This window comes from Plecotus auritus, assembly GCF_963455305.1.
Source record: "Plecotus auritus genome assembly, chromosome: 9".
In the NCBI taxonomy this organism is placed as follows: Eukaryota; Metazoa; Chordata; class Mammalia; order Chiroptera; family Vespertilionidae; genus Plecotus; species Plecotus auritus.
Window position 1 is genome coordinate 123,856,780 of NC_137783.1, and position 13,827 is coordinate 123,870,606.

Consider the following 13,827-nt stretch of genomic DNA (forward strand, 5'->3'; position numbering starts at 1 on the left):
CTGTTGTATATGTGATCACTCCATTGTTCCTTGAAACATCATAATGAGGCATATTACTGTGCACACAATGGAATATTATTTAGGCATAAAAAAAGGAAATCTTGCAATTTGTGACAACATGATGGACCTTAAGGGCAGTATTTTAAGTGAAATAAGAGAAAGATATGTATGATCTCACTTATATGTGAATCTAAAAAAGTACCCTCCCTCCCCCCCGCCCCATGAGCTCATAGATACAGAGAACAGATGGGTGGTTGCTTGAGGTTTGGGACAAGAAGGAAGAGAAATGGGTGAAGGGGATCAGAAGGTACAGACTTTGAATTTTAAAATAAATAAGTAATGGGGATGTGATAGCACAGTGACTCGAGTTAATAATGCTGTATTGCATATTTGAAAGTTGCTAAAAGTAAATCTTAAAAGATCATCATAAGAAAAATATTTGTAACTGTATGGTGATGAATTTAAATTAGATTTATTGTGGTGATTATTTTGCAATACATACAAATATCAAATTTTATCCTGTACACTTGAATCTCATATAATATAACTCAATTATACCTCAAATAAAAAAAAGGGGGGGGGGAGAAAGCAATATTTACTGGCTGCAGATTGTGACCAGTTTCCATTTCATATTCTATTTATGTTCAGTAAGTTCAATCTGTACATGTCAGTATATGAATAAAAATATTCCCCTTTATTAATGGCTGAGTTATTCTTTGATAGAAAATAAGTGACTTATCCCCTAACTCATGATTAGTAAAGAGTGGAGCTTGGATTTTTAATCAATATACCATACTGGTGGGAGGCAAGATGGCGACCGGCAGGAAGGTAGGGAGGGAGAGTGTGTGAGAGAGTGAGGGAGCGATAGAGGTGTGTGTGGACATGTGTGAGTGACATAGGGACAGTTAGACCCTGCAGTTCTTCAAGGGGTTTGCCAATCCGGGCAGTCTTAGATGGCAAAACCCCACTGCCGCCGCAAACACTCCTGGGAGGACACTGGCGGCACAGAGACCACACCATCTTGAAGAACAGAACTGCTTGAGACTAGGATCCTTGCCTTGTCACCACCCAGTCTGGTCTTGGAAGCAAACCAGGACCCTACAGCCGCTCTGGTAGAGATCACAGCTGCAGACTCAGGGACACCAAGACTCCAGGCACCCGGCCAGAGATTTCTGTGAGTCACAAAGCCAATCTCCCTCCCCCGCCACGCCCATGGCAGCGACATAGAAACTACCAGACCCCAGCCGCACAATAAGGCTTTCTGCACACACAAAGCAGTGGTGAATCTGCCTGACTTTGAGCCTTGGTGTTAGACACGGGAAGTTTGTTTCCTGCGACTAGTCTCCATGCCCAGGCAGGGAGACTGAGCTGAATTCGAGCCTAGCCGCTCATCCTTAGGGAGGTGGTCTTCTGCGACCAGATCCCATGCCCACGCAGGGCAGGGAGACAGCGCTGAACTTGAGCCCAGACTTGTGAACTCGGGGAATTTGTTTCCCGCAACTCCTCTCCATGCCCAGGCAGGGAGGCAGTCCTGAATTTGAGCATAGGTGCACGACCTTGGGGATATTGTTTTCTGCGACCAGATCCTGCGCCCACGCAGGGAGACAGTGCTGAATTTGAGCCTGGGAGTGCAAACCTGGGGAGTTTGTTTCCCATGACCAGACTCTGCACCTTAGCAGAGAGGCTGTGCTGAATTTGAAGCTGGATGTGCGATCTCGGGGAGTTTGTTCCCCACGACCAGACCCTGTGCCCACACAGGAAGGCAGCGCTGAATTTGAGCCTGGGTGCATGAACACAGGGAGTTTGTTTTCCACTGTGAACACCTGTGTGACCAGACCCCATGCCCACACTAAGTGGCAGTGCCAACTGACTTTGATTCAGGGCAAGCACACACAGAAGGCTGTTTACCACAGGGCAGAAGTGGATCTCCTGCCAACACAGTGTGACTGAGCAACCCGGTCTCCCGAGCAGATCCGGGACCCTGAATTTCCACACAAGAGGCAGCAAAGAGCACCAGTGACTAGACTCCGTGCCTCATTATGTGCACCTGGGATCTCTGATTCCCAGTACATTCACACTAAGAGCCAGTGACTCCAGTTCTTGGCTCATGTGCACAAGAGACCTGATTCTCAGTGTGAGGGAGCACCAAGAAACAGAGACTCTGATACTCGATTCACGGCATGGACACAGGGAGCCTCTGACTCCTGACACGCAATAGGGGACTTTGATTTTTGGCACACGCCAGTGGGTTCTCTGTTTCAACGTGGCGCAGGCAGGGTCCCTGATTCTAGGTGCACACACGAGGCCACACTAAGTGCCTGTGACTCTGACCCAGGGTGAGCGTGGCTCTCACCAACCCACAGCAACCGCACGTCTTGGTATCAGAGCTCTTCAGTGACACTTGGGGGTGCAAAACTCCCACTGCACACGGTCCAGGCCCCCACAACTCGACATCTGAACCTTCTGGTGATAGTCAGAATGGGGAGACAACGAAGCAATCCCCAGAGGAAAGAAAAGGAGGAATCGCCAAGTAAGGAAATAAGTGAAACGGAAGCATGCAACATGACAGAAAAAGAATTCCGAGTAATGGTCATACAGTTCATACACCAGATGGACGAGAAAATCAACAACCTATGCAAAAATCAGGAAGAAATGAAAAATGATATAACTACAATAAAAAACACAATGGAAGGCTTTAACAGTAGACTAGAAGAAGCAGAGGACCAAATCAGTGAGTTAGAAGATCAGGTACATAAACAAGCCCAATTTGAACAGCAACTAGAGAAAAAAATTAAAAAGGAGGAGGAGAGCCTAAAGGAGCTTTGGGACAATGCAAAACGAAATAACATACTATAATAGGGCTGCCAGAAGAACAAGAAGAGCAGCAAGGATTAGAAAATTTATTTGAAGAAATAATGACAGAAAACTTCCCTGATATGGGGAAGAAAAAAGTTACTCAAGTACAAAGAGTCCCAAGCAAGACGAATCCCAAAAGACCCACACCAAGACACACCATAATTACAATGACAAATGTTATCAACAAAGAGAGAATCTTAAAGGCTGCAAGAGAGAGACAGAGTTACATAAAAAGGATCCCCCATCAGATTATCAAATGATTTCTCAACAGAAACACATCAAGCTAGAAGAGACTGGAAGGAGATATACAAAGTGATGCAAAGCAAGGGACTCAATCCAAGAATACTCTATCCAGCAAGACTATCAATCAAAATTGAAGGGGAAATCAGGAGCTTCGCAGAAAAAAAAAAAGGCTAAGGGAGCTTATCACTACCAAACCAGCAATGCAAGAAATGCTAAAGGGAATGCTGTAAAAAGAAGAAACAGAAATGTAAGAAGGAACACAGGCTCAAAAAATAAAAATGGCTACAAACAAGTACCTTTCAATAATAACTTTAAATGTAAACGGACTAAATGCTCCAATCAAAAGAGATCGAGTGGCTGAATGGATAAAAAAACATGACCCATATATATGCTGTCTACAAGAAACCCACCTCAGAACAAGGGACTCACACATACTGAAAGTGAAGGGATGGAAAAATATCTTTCAGGCAAATGAAATGAAAAAAAAAAAAAAGCTGGGGTAGCAATACTTATATCTGACAAAATAGACCTCAAAGTGAAGGCCATAACAAGAGATAAGGAAGGCCACTTCATAATACTAAAGGGATTGATATAACAAGAGGATATAACCGTGGTAAACATATATGCACCCAATGCAGGAGCACCCAAATACATAAAAAATCTCCTGGAAGATATCAAGAGAGAGATAGACAACACTACAATCATAGTAGGGGACTTTAATACACCATTGACATCATTGGATAAATCCTCTAGACAAAAAAATCATCAAAGAAACAACAATCCTAAATGACTCACTAGATCAGATGGACCTAATTGACATCTTCAGAACATTCCATCCCAAAGCTGGGGAATATACATTCTTCTCAAGTGCACATGGGACATTTTCAAAAATAGACCACATACTGGGTCACAAGCAAAGTCTCCCCAAATTCAAGAAGATTGAAATCATACCAAGCAACTTTTCAGACCACAATGGCATAATATTAGAAATAAACTACTATAAAAACAATCCAAAACACTTGGAAGCTGAATAGCAAGTTATTAAATATTGATTGGGTTACCAATGAGATCAAAGACGAAATTAAAAACATTCTGGAAACTAATGACAATAAAAACACAACAATCCAAAAACCTATGGGACACAATGAAAGCAGTCCTGAGAGGGAAGTTTATTGCTCTACAGGCCTACCTCAAAAAACAAGAACAAATGGTAGTAAATCATCTAATGCTAAAACTCAAAGAATTAGAAAGAGAGCAACAAGAAAAGCCCAGAGTGAGCAGAAGGAAGGAGATAATAAAGATCAGAGCAGAAATAAATGACATAGAGACAATAAAAATACAAAAGATCAATGAAACTAAGACCTGGTTCTTTGAAAGGATAAACAAGATTGATGAACCTCTAGCCAGGCTCACCAGGAAGCAAAGAGAAGACTCAAATAAACAAAATCAGAAATGATAGCGGTGAAATAACAACAGACCCCACCAAAATACAAAGGTTTGTTAAAAAATATTATGAACAACTCTATTCCAACAAACTAGACAACCTGGAGGAAATGGACTTATTCCTAGAAAAATACAACCTTCCAAAACTCAATCAGGAATATTCTAAAAATCTCAATAGGCCAATAACTATGGAAGAAATTGAAGCAGTCATCAAAAAGCTTCCAGCAAACAAAAGCCCAGGCCCAGGTGGCTTCACAGGAGAGTTATACCAAACATTCAAGGAAGAACTAAAACCTATGTACCTCAGACTATTCCAAAAAATTCAAGAGGAAGGAACACTTCCAAACTCATTCTATGAAGCCAGCATCACCCTAATACCAAAACCAGATAAAGACAACACAGTGAAAGAGAATTACAGGCCAATATCCCTCATGAACATAGATGCCAAAATCCTCAACAAAATTCTAGCAAATCGGATCCAGCAATACATCAGAAAGATCATACACCATGACCAAGCAGGATTTATCCCAGGGATACAAGGATGGTACAATATCTGCAAATCAATAAATGTGATACATCATGTAAACAAATTGAGGGAGAAAAATCACATAGTAATATCAATTGACACAGAAAAAGCATTTGACAAAATCCAACACCCTTTCTTGATAAAAGCTCTCAGCAAGGTGGGAATAGAAGGATCATACCTCAACATCATAAAAGCCATATATGACAAACCCACAGCCAGCATCACACTCAATGGACAAAAACTAAAACCGTTTCCTCTAAGAACAGGAACAAGACAGGGATGCCCACTCTCACCACTCCTGTTCCACATAGTACTGGAAGTACTAGCCATTGCTATCAGACAAGAAGAAGAAATAAAGGCATCCAAATTGGAAAAGAAGAAGTAAAACTGTCCTTATTCGCAGACAACATGATACTGTACATAGAAAACCCTAAAGACTCCATCAAAAAATTATTAGACTTAATAAATGAATTCGGCAAGGTAGCAGGATGCAAAATTAACGCCAAGAAATCTATGGCATTTCTATACACCAATAGTGAACTTACAGAAAGAGAGACTAAAAAAGCAATCCCATTTACCATCGTACCAAAAAAATTAAGATACCTAGGAATAAACTTAACTAAAGAGGTAAAAGACCTATATGCAAAAAACTACACGACACTGAAAAAAGAGATAGAGGAAGATATAAACAGATGGAAGAACATACTGTGTTCATGGACTGGTAGAATCAACATAATCGAAATGTCCATACTACCCAAAGCAATCTATAGATTCAATGCAATCCCCATTAAAATACCAACGGCATGTTTCACAGACCTAGAACGAACTTTCCAAAAATTCATCTGGAATAAAAAAAGACCCCTAATAGCTGCAGCAATCCTGAGAAAGAAGAACAAAGTAGGTGGGATCTCAATACCAGATATCAAGCTGTATTACAAAGCCACTGTTCTGAAAACAGCCTGGTACTGGCACAAGAACAGACATATAGATCAATGGAATAGAATAGAGAACCCAGAAATCGATCCAAACCACTATACCCAATTAATATTCGACAAAGGAGGCATGAACATACAATGGAATCAAGACAGTCTCTTCAATAAATGGTGTTGGGAAAATTGAACAGATACATGCAAAAAAATGAAACTAGACTACCAACTTATACCATACACAAAAATAAACTCAAAATGGATAAAGGACTTAAACATAAGACGGGAAACCATAAAAATACTAGTAACTAGAGGAATCCACAGGCAGCAAAATCTCAGACATATGCGGAAGGAACTTCTTCCCTGATACTGCTCCTATGGCAATGGAAAATAAAGAGAAAATAAACAAATGGGACAACATCAAAATAAAAAGCTTTTGCACAGCAAAAGAAACCATCAACAAAACAACAAGAAAGACCACTACATGGGAGAACGTATTTGCCAATGTTATCACTGATAAGGGTTTAATCTCCAACATTTACAGGGAACTCATACAACTCAACAAAAGGAAGATAAACAATCCAATCAAGAAATGGGCAATGGACCTAAATAGAAACTTTTCGAAAGAAGACAGAAGGAAGGCCAAGAGACATATGAAAATGTGCTCAAAGTCACTAATTATCCTAGAGATGCAAATCAAAACGACAATGCGGTACCATCTCACACCTGTCAGAATGGCTATCATCAACAAATCAATAAGCGACAAATATTGGCGAGGATGCGGAGAAAAAGGAACCCTGGTGCACTGCTGGTGGGAATGCAGATTGGTGCAGCCACTGTGGAGAACAGTATGGAGTTTCCTCAAAAAACTAAAAATTGAACTCCCATTTGACCCAGTAATGCCACTTCTAGGAATATATCCCAAGAAGCTAGAAACATCAATCAGAAAGGATATATGCACCCCTATGTTCATAGCAGCACAATTTACCATAGCTAAGATTTGGAAACAGCCTAAGTGCCCATCAGCAGATGAGTGGGTTAAAAAACTGTGGTGTCCTGGCTGGTTTGGCTCAGTGGATAGAGCGTCAGCCTGCGGACTGAAGGGTCCCAGGTTCGATTCCAGCCAAGGGCACATACCTGGGTTGCAGGCTCGATCCCCAGTGGGGGGTGTGCAGGAGGCAGCCAATCAATTATTCTCTCTCATTGATATTTCTATCTCTCTCTCTCCCTCTCCCTTCCTCTCTAAAATCAATAAAATATAAAAAAACAAACACAAAATAATGTGGTACATCTACACAATGGAATACTACACTGCGCTAAAAAAGAAGGAATTCCTATCATTTGCAACAACATGGATGGAATTGGAGAGCATTATGCTAAGTGAAATAAGCCAGTTAGGGAAAGATAAATATCACATGATCTCACTCATTTATGGAATATAATGAACAACATAAACTGATGAACAAAAACAGTTCCAGAGACAGAGAAACATCGATCAGACCATCAAACCTCAGAGGGAAGGTAAGGGAGGGTGGGGGTAAGGGGAGAGATCAACCAAAGGACTTGTATGCATGCATATAAGCCTAACCAATGAACACAGACACCGGGGGGGTGAAGGCATGAGTGGGGAGGTTGGGAGGGGGGGTAATAAGGAAATAAGGGCACATATGTAACACCTTATTCAATAAAGAAATTTAAAAAATATATACCATACTAGATGCCCGGTGCACAGGATTCGTGCACTGTTGGGGGCATGGCCTGTGGGGATAGGCCCACTGTGGGAGCACCTCTCATACCGCGGCTCTGGACCCGCACTCTGAGCAGCTGCTCCCTGGTCTGGCATCTTCCGTGGAGCCAGAGCACTCGCCTCTCCAGGGGACCAGGTCAGGCTGGGCCCAGGGACAATAGCACTGAGAGGCAGTGGAGTAGGCCTCAGTCCTGCGGCAGCCACGAACCAGCCTCCGGGGTCAAATCTGTGAGCCTGGCAGTGGTGGTGCACGGCCTGCAGGTATCTGGAGGAGTTGGCAGGGAGCAAGGAGGAGGAGCCTGGGGCAAGGAGGCAATTGCAGCCTGGGTTCCTGCCTGTCGGCCCGAGGTTTGCAGCAGGAGCAGCAGCTTATCCCGGGTCAGCCCAGCTATGCTACCACTGTGGTAGCGCACTGACCACCGGGGGACAGCTCCTGCATTGAGCGCCTGCCCCCTGGTAGTCAGTTTATGTCATAACAACTAATCTACGGGTCATTCTGGCCATTCTGCCATTTGGTCACTGGGCTTTTATTACATAGGATTGATTACCAAGGAAGATCCAGGGTATGAGGTTGGGCTGTGAATCATGAGCTTGATCATTAATTAGATCTAGAGGAGAGGCTTCCTCTGTACAGTTCTAGTCTGTTCTTAGGGGAGGACCTGATAGTTGGTGTGTTCGGCCTTTGCCTTATTTTCTGTGACTGGACCAAGGTGGCTGATGCTATTCCTATGGGATAGAAGTAGGGGCGCCTCAGCCAGGACAGACTGACAGGGCTGTGGAGGGTCTCATGCCAGGTGTTGGTCATGGGTAACATACAGTGTGGTTCTGAATGCAGTTATCAGGAATGTGCAGCTGTATTTCAGGACCTTTGTGGGGCAGAGAAGCCCTGTTCCCATCTCTACTGGATGGAGTAATGACTCAGAAACAAGTCTTAGATCACTCAGGACTGGTGCAATTAGCACACAGGCATAACTTAACTTGCGATTCTCTTGGCTTAGAGCACTGATTTGCAACCTGTGTGCCACAAATAATTTTTAAAACATGCAATTCCTAACTATTTAGTCAGAGGCGCTAATCTTTCCCCTTATATCAGTGGTTGGCAAACTCATTAGTCAACAGAGCCAAATATCAACAGTACAATGATTGAAATTTATTTTGAGAGCCAAATTTTTTAAACTTAAACTTCTTTTAACGCCACTTCTTCAAAATAGACTCGCCCAGGCCGTGGCATTTTGTGGAAGAGCCACACTCAAGGGGCCAAAGAGCCGCATGTGGCTCGCGAGCCGCAGTTTGCCGACCACGGCCTTAGATTGTCAAATGACAACAGCCAACATAACAACAGCTGTCTGGTGTGAATGAGTCAAAATTATACCTATTTTTTTGTGTCAAATAGACAATATAATATATTTTTTGGTGTGTTGCAGAATTTAGTTTGTGTGCCATGAGATGAAAAGGTTGAAAATCCCTGGTTTAGAGGGACGAATAGAACAGACTCCCCATAGCTGAACTCCCACCTGAGGGTGAGTTAGAGTGGCCTTTAGCGGTGGCCTGTGGGGATGGCAGCATTGATGTGTTTGGTGCCTGCTCTGAGAATATAATTAGAGCAAACAATAAATCTCAAAGTGGAAGGAGGCACATGGCAACAGTAGGAAGTAGTCCAAAGGTGTTCATAGTGGTTGAAAGAGAATGACATCCTTTGGAAAAAAGTAGTAAGGCAGAGGAAATTTTTATAAATTTAGTAAAAGAAATTATAATTTTGTAGAGATTGTGATAAAATAATGCAAGGGGAAAAATAAAATATAATTAGATGGGGGAAATCACAAATGGGGTCTTTTTATAGGAAGATGAAAATATTTGATATAAAACATGGGGAACGGTAATTGGACATTATTAATTGGAAGAGAATCTATGATGTAGAAAAAAAAGGCATCAAGGAGTTACTAAACTCAGATATAAGTATGCTGGTCAGACCCTGAGAGACCTGAAGAGAGGCGCAAAAGAGGCAGAATTATGGGATGATTCTCATTCTTCTACTTCCAAGATGGATGGGAAACCAAGGATACAGTAGGACTTTAACAAGGATCTCAGTCAGAACTGTACTGCGTTTACTTCTCTCTGGGTTCCCCTGAAGTGACTTCCCTTCCCCAGTGATAACGGCCTTGTGAGAAAAACTGGAATGGATCAAAGAAAGAGAACGTAGAGGCAGGGCTCCTCAAAGTCTGGTTCTCTTCACTTTGGGTGCTGATGGTCTATGGAGGAGGAGTTTGCGACCCATTTGTGCTGCAAGGAATGATGCCCCTTCATGAAGAGGAGGTGTGTGTCTGAAGACCACTTCTGGGTACCGCTCACATGGCCTGTACTGTATACCCTTGCTCCTCCCAGTGAAGGAAATACATTTGTGTAGTTGCATATGCACTTTGCATTACTTCCCCACTCCGTGGTGTCAGTGCCTGAGATCAGGGGAAAGGCAGCTCACACTCCTGTACCCAAGTTGGCCAGCATAAGTGACCTGCCTTTCCCGTCACTTCAGAGTTGGGCCTGTCCAGAGTGGAAATAGAGTAGGGTGTAGGTAGCACCTGCTTCCGCTTCCATGAAGACATACAATGCCCCAGGCAGGTGGACCTGGCAGAGAGGATGCCAATAATTTAGAATGTCGTGTAATAAACTCACTCTCTGGAACACAGTCTGATTTGAATCCTACTGTTCTCTCTTTCCCCAGCTTCTTTCAAGCTGGAACACATCTGTTGTTCTTCACACCTGTCCTAGTCTGGGGTCAACAAGACTTTGGCATGAAAAATTCATACCTTCTTCCCCAAAGTCTTCTGCATGTCTTGGTGTCTGATACCTGGACCTGGGGAATGTCAGAGGTGAGCCCAGAGACATGTAGGGAGCCACCTTGGTAGAAAGCTCCTTGGGGAAGTTCTCCTTAAGGAAAGATGCTGGGTAGGAGCTCACCTGCAGGATGGAGTTGGGAGGATGCCACCTGTTGATAGTGGGTCTTGAAGTAGCTGGGTGAGTCCAGGGCCACGTGACTGGCGGGAGATGCCACAGCTTAGCCTGCTGTCAGTCTCAAATCTGGGACTCAGGGAGGCCCAGGGGCTTCCTGAGTTACACTCTCCCTCTTGCTCTTGGACTAGAGACAACTGTCTTTCTGTGGTGGATTTGACACTTAGGAAAGGTGGTGCCCCTAGTAAAAGCTGGAGCTCAGTCACTGGGACTGTGCAGCAGCCTCGGACAGACTCAGGCTCGAGTCTTGGGCCTGTCATTTACTAGCTGTGAGATTTTAGCAAGTTAATGTCACTCCTGGTCCTGTTTCCTCATCTGCAAACTTGGAGAACAGTGCCTCCATCAGCACTGGACCGTGGTGACACCACGTGCTTCCCTCCCATGTCCACGGGGACTGGGGGAGAGCCAGTTCTGCACGCAGGGTGTGGACTAGCATGGACTGATGTCTGCTCTTATGTGATGTCCAATGCTGTCCTGGAGGCAGCATATCAGAAATGAAGTTCTCACAGGAGCTCCTGCTGGGCTGAGTGGAGCTCAGGGGACCTTCTTTGGCCAGGTTAGTTCAGTGCTTTAAAGCAGGGATGTCCTCAAATGGAAGGGGCACTACCAGTGGGCAAGAACATTCACAAGGGTAAAGAAAGGCGTCATACTTTCCCTCCATGGCTGAAACTTTCCAGCTTCTCCCGGAGCTAAACCTTAAGGCTGGGGGTGTCTCTCTTAGAGTGACCAGTGGCCCTGATTTTTTGGGATCAAGTAGGTCTTCTTTGTGACCAGCAGGTGGCGCTGAGCCCTCAGTTCTGCCAGTTCACTGTCCCCAGCGCCTTAAGGTCTGAGGGCTGGAGGAAGGTTACTCTGGATGTGCTGCTAAGGGGTTTTACAGTGGGTCTGACCTCTCCTCTGGCCTTAAGAACAGCTAATGTGAGTCCCAAGAGCCAAGCACTGCCCCCAGAAAGTCTGGGCTGACTCTGAGTAGCTTCTCATCTCCTTTTTCTCTAAACCAGAAATGGGTCAGCTCAGCAACACTAGGGGACTGTGTGGTGCAGGGAGGAGGCAGCTTAGAGCTTGGAACTGCAGCAACAGCAGCTTCCTGGCTCTCAGCCTTGCCTCTCGAGTAGCCTGGGATGAACTCTCATTGATCCAACAAAAGCCCTCTGCAGGCCTCGAACTGCAGCAATAACCCTGGTTTGTCATGTACACCATCCATCCATCCATCCATCCATCCATCCATCATTCATTCATCCAGCACTTACTCAGTGCCAGGCACAGGGCTAAATCAGACATAGTCCCTGATCTCAAGGAGCCGTGGACTTGGGGAAGGGGAGACAGACCTAAAAATTCAGGTAAAAGTAGAATACCCACAGACACAGATGAAGGGGGAAGGACCATGTCTTTCCAGAGGAATCAGGGAAGGCTTCAAGGAGGCATCATTTGGCCTGAACTTCTATGGGTTTCAATAGGCAGACATGAAGCCTGGGCAGTCCAGGCAAAGGGAGTAACAGAGGCAAAGGCTCAGAGGTAGGAAGGTCAATGTTATATGCAAAGAGGGGATAGTAAGGCAGGCAGGGGAGTGGGAGGATGCACAGGATCCTGGCAACTGTGAACTGTAAGGCTGGAAAGCAGGTAAAGCTAAAATGGCTGGCTATGGGTCTAGCCTTGACCCAGAAGGCGATGGGAGCTACTGCAGGTGGTTGACATAGGAGGGTATGATCATAAACCTTTTAATAAGACCACTGGTGGCTGCATCAAAGATGGACTGAGGTGGTGAGATGGAAACAAGAAGACCAGGTAATCTGTGCAGCTACAGCCCCTGAGATTAGTTCGAGGGGCAACTGTGAAGAAAATAAGATCAGGCAGAGACTCTCATCACTGAGGGGAAATATAATAGCACCCTCTCTCTTAACATCTGCTTGGCCAGTTGTCTCATCATGTGGCTGATGCTATAGCAATCACAATAGCTAACATTTATTGAGCACTTATTATGGACCAGACATGAAAGCATTTTATGTGGAGAGCGGCTACAGTGTTTGGACAGGTTCAAGCCTCAGGCTAATGAGAGGGCACAGTCCTCTCATGGCCTCGTGCAAGTCCCAGCTTGGAAAGCAGAGCCCTCCCAGCACAATTATAGCCAACAGCTATAGCTGTAAGCTTGAACCTATGGTCCGAACACGTGGCCCCACGTGCCTGAGTGATGTGGGCTTGCTAGAGTTCAGGTGCATGTAATTGAGTAGGATCGAAACCCACAAGAATGTTGTAAACATCTTGACCACATCCTTACTTTGCCTCGTGGCATCCTATCTAATAAAGAGGGAATATGCTAATTAACCATCACTCCGTCACAAAGATGGCTGCACCCACAGCTGAGGCCAAGTTCCCATAAGAAGCCTTAACAAGCAATCAGCAGGGACCTGAGGCTACACCCTCCCCCGCCCCCATGGGGCTTGATGGGATCTCAGGCCGCCTTCCACACCCGGCAGGGCTTGACAGGACCTCAAGGTGCACTTCCCGTCCTGGTGCTGGGCTAGGGGACCTCAGGCTGCTCCCTCTACCCCAGTGCCAGGCCAGGGGACCTCAAGCCACACCCTCCACCCAGCAGGGCTTGACAGGGGACTTCAGGCCACACCCCCCACCCCAGCACCAAGCCAGGGGACCTGAGGCTGTACCGCCCTGCCGATGGGGCTTGACAGGGGACCTGAAGCTGCGTGCCACCCGCCCCCACCCCCACCTGGTAGGGCTTGACGGGGGACCTCAGGCCATGCCCCCCACCCAGCAGGGCTTGACAGGGGATCTCAGGCCATGTTCCACACCTGGTGGGATTTGACGGGGGGCCTCAAGGCATGTCCCCCACCCCAGTCTGGGCTGGGGACCTCAGGCCACGCCCCCCATCCTGGCGCTGGGCCAGGGGACCTGAGGCTATGTTCCCTGCCCGGTGGGGCTTGACAAGGGTGGGACTAGCCAGGTCTGGATCTATCCCATGAGGGGGGGGGCGGCCAGGTCTGGGTCTCATGCGATTTTGAGGTGCATGTGGGTGGGCGGGGACTTGACTCTGGGTCCCGTGGTGTGCCCCCGACTTTGACAGGAGG